Source organism: Spinacia oleracea, unplaced genomic scaffold (genome assembly GCF_020520425.1).
Source record: "Spinacia oleracea cultivar Varoflay unplaced genomic scaffold, BTI_SOV_V1 SOVchr0_042, whole genome shotgun sequence".
Taxonomy (NCBI): domain Eukaryota; kingdom Viridiplantae; phylum Streptophyta; class Magnoliopsida; order Caryophyllales; family Amaranthaceae; genus Spinacia; species Spinacia oleracea.
In genome coordinates this window covers 47,501-55,000 of record NW_026614370.1, presented here as the reverse complement: position 1 = coordinate 55,000, position 7,500 = coordinate 47,501, and the positions used below count along the sequence as shown (strand labels likewise).

Below are 7,500 nucleotides of genomic sequence, written 5' to 3'. Positions count from 1 at the left end.
GATGGCCCTGCGGTGAACCATAATTTCACTTGGGATTATGGGGAGCAGGCAATCTACAGGTTTGCAAATAAGCATGCATGGGGATAGATTTTTGAAGTACCTTTTCCCTTTAAGTATTACATTAGTTTTGGATTTTAATTTGTTGCAACTGCTTAACTTAACTTATTTCTTGTGTTGGAGTTTGGATTTAAGAAGGGGCCTATTGAGGTCTCCATATTGTATTTGAAATATTCGTTTTAAGACTTCCGCTGTTTATTTTCAAAGTTAGACTATAAAAGGTAAACTGTTTTTTTTTTTTTATTTATTTAATTATTTCATCTGCCTTATACGTTCCATCGTGGCAGTAACACCCCAATGTTTCTCTACTCTCAAATATAAGGTGTTTTAAATAGGGAGGATTATGGGGGGTGTTACAAAATGGTAGCCAGAGCTATTGGTTTCAGTCTTACTAATGTCATTCTTGAAACAAAAAAAAAAAAATTATTTAATTTTGTTTTCAAAGTTTACGAAATAAAATGTTCCTTTACTAAGGGTGGAAAAAGGGAGTATTGCATATAGACTGATCTGTTAAAGTGCATTAAATAAGTGATTAAGATGTCTAAGTGATCGGCATATTTGACATTATCACGCACACTTAATTTGTTCGAGTTTTTTTGTAGCCTGTTAACTGTACATGTATTTCGTACAATTGAAGTTAGTAATTATATTGGAATCTTAAGTGTGGGTATTACATGAACGATTTGATGGTTAGTTTAACTGCTAGTGTTGTTTCATTATAAAGTGGTGTTTATACACTTCCTTAGACTAGTTGTCTATGCTTTGATCCGCAATACACTATTAGTCCTTTTATCCTTTTAATTAGGACTATTTGAGTAGTAAGTTGAGCACTAGTATTAATCGTATTAGTGTGGAACGAGAAAGAATTATCTCAATATAGTGAGATTAGCCATGATATGTGAGCTATAAAGCCATATTCTAGTATTTAGACAGTATGGGATCATTGTATGATCTATAGGGATGTGTTTATTAATTAGTTAGGCAGTTTAAAAGTACCGTATGATCAAGTGTGTTATTTCATTAGGTTGTTTGATAATGCAAGGTATTAATTAAAATGGCTTTCTTATACGGGTATAATTGTCTACTTGATGTGTGTATAAGCTACACAAAGCTTTGACTTTATTTGTGATGTCATACATGTGGTTGTTACTGTACGTAGTAACAAAGAATAATGATGGAGTCGAAAAATGATGGAGTTAATAGATGAAATATAATAAGTATCCCTGTAGTAGTTGCTGAAGTAAAATAAAGGCACACGACTGTATGTCTGTATCAGCCCTCCATTATTCAATGGGCTACTCCCATTTTACTATCGTACACGCGGTTAACCTAGTATATGTTATTAGAAAGTGTAAGGCTAGTTTTGGATCCTTTTAAAATATATGTTCGTACAAATGGGACTTATATCATTAGAAATAGTATTTTGTTCTTACGACTAATCTATGTGTGAAGTTAGTCTTAACTTTGACAAGTTAGGAGTAGTACTATATATATATTTATATAATTTTTTGGTTACTTATGGATTAAAAAAAAAAAAAAAAAAAAATCTACTTGAGAGAAGGGAAAATGGCACGTGTAGTCTGGTATGATTGCATAGTGAAACTTAATTTAAATCTATAAATAAGCGTTCCGCCTACCGATGCAGGAACTAATGGCTGGCCGTGGTAGACGGGTTGATACCGAAATCCAAGCTATGAGGGATACGTTAAGGCAACTGATTCAGGTTACGCAGAACCTGGCTCAGAATAATCTTGGGCATTTACACCAACCTCACCAAGATGTAGCTGGTGAACTATATAAGAAGATAAGCATGAATAAACCTACATACTTCACCGGAAAGGGGGATCCAGCCGCCCTGGAAGATTGGTTTCGCGAATTCGAGCGATTGTTTGAGACCCTCAACTGTCCGGAAAATTTGAAAGTACCTAGTGCGGTGTTCTACATCCGCGAAGAAGCTGACATGTGGTGGAATCGTGCTAAAGCGACCCTGCAGCAACAGACAAACTTTGGCTGGGAACAATTCAAGATCGCTATTCGTGCAAAGTTTCTACCTCCCCATGTCAAGAAGCAGAAAAACCTGGAGTTCATATCTCTGAAGATGGAAGGGACAAACATGACAGTTCATGAGTACCACCAAAAGTTTATTGATCTTATGAGGTTCGCACCTGAAACTGTCCCAACTGAAGAAATCAAGGCCCAAAAGTTTGAATTGGGGCTATCCTATGAACTTCAAGAGAAACTGTCTGGAGAAAACTTCACTTGCATGGATGTCTGCTATGGAAGAGCTGCCCATCTGGAGGGTATAAAGCTAAGGAAAGAGGCAAGCTCTGTTGGGGATAAGAGGAAAGACAACCCTGTTCAAAACCATCAGCGATTTGATAAGAAGCCCAAGTTCGGGAATAATTTCAATGGTAGTTCACACAGCAATGGCAAGCAGCCGAATGGGAATCGCTTTGAAGGGAAAAGGAATGGGAATGGTGGTCAAGGCCAACGGTACCACTACTGCAAAAACTGCCCAAACAACCACCCAGGAAAAGACTGTAATGGGGAATTAGTGGAGTGCAACAAGTGTGGAAAGAAAGGTCACCGACGCTATGAATGTTATTCCAATGTTAAGAACACTAATGGCAATGGGAGCAACCAAACTCGTTCAGGCAATGGGGGAAATGGTAATCACCAGTATAGGAATGGCAACGGGAATCAGCAGTACAAGAACGGTTACAATTCTCAGCAAGGCCAAGGATTCAAGGCGAACGAGAATGGAAATGGAGCCAAGCCTAATGGTAACGGAAACAGAAATGGCAATACACCGGGAAAGCTCAACGTGATGAATAACCAAGAGGCTGGAGCGTCACATGATGTGGTGACGGGTACATTTTCTATTAACTCAACACCTGTTAGAGTTTTATTTGATTCAGGAGCTTCATATTCTTTCATTTCCAGTTCTATTTTAGAAACCTTATACTTAGATAATCCGAAATCTGTGTCTGTTCCTATAGCTGTTCCTTCTGGGGAAATAATAAATTGTGAAAAGTGTTACGATGGGGTAGAAATTTGTATTGCTGATGCTATTTTTCCTTCAAACCTTTATGAATTTCAGTTGGGTGGTCTAGATGTTATTTTAGGAATGGATTGGTTAGGGAAATATCAGGCAAGGATAGATTGCCAAGCGCAAAAAGTTGAGCTAAAAAGCCCATTAGGAAATGATGTTTCATACCAGAAGATTGGGAATAAACTAGGGGTGAGAATCATTAGTGCTTTGAGACTAAAGAAGTATGTTCAGAAAGGTTCTCCTCTATATTTTTGCTGTGTGAGACGCATGGAGGAAGAAGTAGTCTTACTAGAGGATATCCCAATAGTGAACGAGTTCCAAGATGTTTTCCCTGATGAAGTTCCAGATATGCCACCTAAGAGAGATGTCGAGTTTACCATAGATCTAGTTCCAGGCATAGGACCGATCTCTAAGGCACCTTATAGGATGGCACCTGCCGAGATGAATGAGTTGAAAGGTCAACTAGAGGAGCTGTTGGATAAGGGGTATATTAGGCCTAGCACCTCCCCATGGGGTGCACCCGTATTGTTTGTGAAAAAGAAGGATGGAACCCTTAGGCTATGCATTGATTACCGTGAACTCAATAATGTCACCGTGAAAAATAAGTACCCTTTGCCCAGGATTGACGATTTGTTCGATCAGCTCAAGGGAGCCGGAATTTTCTCCAAGATAGACCTTCGTTCGGGTTACCACCAAGTCAGAATAGTTGATCAAGACATACCCAAAACTGCCTTTAGGACCCGTTATGGCCACTATGAGTTTACAGTGATGCCTTTTGGATTGACTAATGCCCCAGCCGTGTTTATGGACCTAATGAACCGTATCTTCAGGCCTTACTTAGACAAGTTCGTGGTAGTGTTCATTGATGACATTCTCATTTATTCTAGAGATCGTGAAGAGCACGAGGGACACCTTAGAACCACCCTTCAAACACTTAGGGATAGCCAGCTGTATGCAAAATTTTCCAAGTGTGAGTTTTGGCTTGAAAAAGTATCATTCTTAGGCCATTTTATTTCTAAGGAAGGAGTGTCTGTAGACCCTGCAAAGATAAAGGCTGTGAGTGAATGGGTTGCTCCAAAGAATGTCACTGAAGTAAGGAGTTTCTTGGGTTTAGCCGGGTATTATAGAAGATTCGTGAAGGACTTTTCGAAAGTAGCTAGACCCATGACCAATCTCATGAAAAAAGAGACAAAGTTTGAGTGGACCGAAGGCTGCGAGCATGCTTTCCAAACATTGAAAGAGAGATTGACTACAGCACCAGTATTGACTCTACCTGATGGTACAGATGGCTTTGAGGTTTACAGCGATGCGTCAAAGAATGGATTAGGTTGTGTACTAATGCAGAACAGAAAAGTGATAGCCTATGCCTCTAGACAGCTAAAACCATATGAAGCCAACTATCCCACTGACGACTTAGAACTTGCTGCTATAGTATTTGCTTTAAAGGTATGGAGACATTACCTATACGGAATAACTTGCAAAATTTTCACTGATCACAAGAGCCTGAAATATATCTTCACCCAAAAAGACCTCAACATGAGACAAAGAAGGTGGTTAGAATTGATCAAAGACTATGACTTAGACATCCAATACCATGAAGGAAAAGCCAATGTAGTAGCTGACGCCCTTAGCAGAAAAACAAATCACAGTTTGAAAGCCTTGGTAGTTCCTGATGCACTTTGTGAGGAGTTCGAGAAGCTGAGTATTGAAATTATTCGTCCAGGGGGATTAGAAGCTAGATTATGTGCTCTAACAATCCAACCTACGTTCTTTCAAGAAATTCTAGTTAATCAACCTGGGGATCCTGAGTTAGAAAAAGTGAAGAAGAAATTGAGTGAAGGCAAGGCCGAGGGGTTTGTAATCCATGATGATGGTAGTGTCCGATATAAGGGTAGATGGTGTATACCCCAGAAATGTGAAGAGATCAAAAAGAAAATCATGGACGAAGCACATAGTACACCGTACTCGGTACATCCTGGAGGAGATAAGCTTTACAAGGATCTAAAGAACATGTTTTGGTGGCCCGGAATGAAAAAGGAGGTAGCAGAATTTGTGTCTCGTTGCCTGACATGCCAGAAGGTGAAGCATGAGAACAAAAGGCCCCAAGGAAAGATTCAACCTTTAGATGTCCCAGTATGGAAGTGGGATTCCATAGCAATGGACTTCGTTACTGCCTTACCCAAGACCCGAACAGGCTTAGACACAATTTGGGTAGTGATCGACCGATTAACTAAGTCTGCGGTGTTCATTCCTATAAAGGAAACCTGGAAAGTTGAAAAGTTAGCAAAGGTCTACATTAAGAATGTGGTGCGACTCCATGGTGTTCCGTCGGACATAGTTTCAGACAGAGATTCAAGATTCTTGTCTAACTTTTGGGAAGCATTTCAAAAGGCTTATGGTACTAAACTTCTGAAAAGTACAGCTTTTCACCCTGCAACCGATGGTCAGACCGAGAGGACAATTCAAACATTAGAGGCAATGCTCAGGGCCTGTGTACTTGATTTTCAAGGATCGTGGGAAGACCACCTTGACCTCATAGAATTCTCGTACAACAACAGCCATCATGCAAGCATTGGAATGGCCCCATTCGAGGCACTTTATGGAAGAAAGTGTCGAAGTCCTGTTTGTTGGAGCGATATTAGCGAGAAGATTATCTTAGGGCCCGAGTTAATCGAGGAAACTATAAATCAAGTCAAGATCATTCAAGAGAGGATTCGTGCGGCCCAGGATCGTCAGAAATCGTATGCTGACTTGAAAAGAAGGGAAGAACAGTACAAAGTTGGTGAAAAAGTTCTTTTACGAGTTTCACCCATGAAAGGCGTAATGAGGTTCGGTAAAAAGGGAAAGTTGAGCCCAAAGTTTCTAGGCCCATATCAGATTTTAAAGAAAGTTGGCCAGGTAGCCTATAAGCTAGCTCTGCCAAATGAGCTAGATCGCGTGCACAATGTTTTCCATGTGTCACAACTTAAGAGATACATCCCAGATGCTTCACACATTTTGCAACCTGAGTCAATCGAGCTAGATGAGTCACTGTCCTATGAAGAAAAACCAATCAAGATATTGGACAGAAAGGTTCGGAGTACAAGAAATAAGGATGTTAGTATCGTCAAGGTCCTATGGTTGAACCAGGTAACTGAAGAGGCCACTTGGGAAGCCGAAGATGACATGAGGAATAGATACCCAGACCTATTTGCCAAGGTACGATGAGTTCCGGGGACGTCACTCCTTTTAAGGGGGGTAGAAGGCGTCCGAATTGTCGCCCATCTTTTATGTAGTTTTAGTAAATTCTGAGGATAGTTGTGTGCTTTATATGTTCAGCCTATGCTTTCCACCTATTATTTTATATCAAGAATGAAACCTATAAGTTTTCTCTAAGTTTTCACAAAAACTAGAAACCCCAAGTTTCGAGGACGAAACTTCTTTTAAGGGGGAAAGCCTGTGATACTCCGTATTTTTATGTCGCCCTATTTTATATTTCAAGGAAATATACGGAGTTTTACGTTTTAAATATTCAGAGCAATGTTACATTTTAAACAAGAGTATACATATTATAAAAGTTATTTTAACCTCAAAGAAAAACAAAACGTTTTATTTCAAGAAAAAAATAAGGAAACAATTAGTTTACAAGGTTACGATTTAGAAAAGGAGTTTAGATTAAAAAGGAGTTCAGATTATAATTTCCAAATATTTTAAATTAAGGGAAGATCTGAATTTTATTATAAAGAAAACCCAAAACCCTTATTTATATCCCCTTCTCGCGTAGTGTTGTTTCCTATTCTACTGTCGCCGTTTTCCTTCTCTACTCGTACCTTGTTCCTGCGATCTCGCCACACCTACCATTGCTGCCGAATAATCTGTACTCTCACCTTCTCGCCTTCTATCGGTACTTCTTTGTGTAGCCATCACAACAGCAGTAACATCAACCGCAAGAAGCAGCGTTGCTGCTGCGTGTTGTTGTTGTTGTTTGTCGTGTTTCATCTTAATATTTAGATTGTTGTTGTTGTTTAATCATTGCTAATGATTACTAATATTTAAACCAAAGGCAAAAGTCAGATTTTTTTTCAACTACCTAGGTCTTGGTTGTTTTTGGAATAGTAAATACCACGTAGAATATTTTGAAGTGTGTTAAGGTTATAATGATGCCTTATTGCTACGTGTTTGGTTGATTACTCTATTAAGCATTTGACAATTCTAACTACTATAATTAGTGTCAGAATGGGAGTATGAAGTATAAAATTAAGTCATTATGAAAAGAAGTACATGGATCAGTTTACATTTGATTTATTAAAACCGTTTTAAAAACCTCTTAAAGTACTACGTTTAAGTGAGTTTTGTTATCAGATTATAAGAGCCTAAAAATCAGATTGTTAGGTAGATATATAAATCTGATT

The 7,500-nt window shown here is 38.9% G+C and overlaps 1 long non-coding RNA gene across 1 annotated transcript in view; it reads left to right on the top strand.

Moving 5' to 3' along the window:
• The window catches only part of LOC130465038 (uncharacterized), a 2,279-nt gene extending 1,980 nt beyond the window's left edge, over nt 1–299 (top strand). The window contains exon 3 of the long non-coding RNA XR_008925334.1: nt 49–299. This is a non-coding gene — a long non-coding RNA (uncharacterized lncRNA). The remainder of the gene's footprint in view (nt 1–48) is intronic.
• The last annotated feature ends 7,201 nt before the right edge of the window (nt 300–7,500 follow it).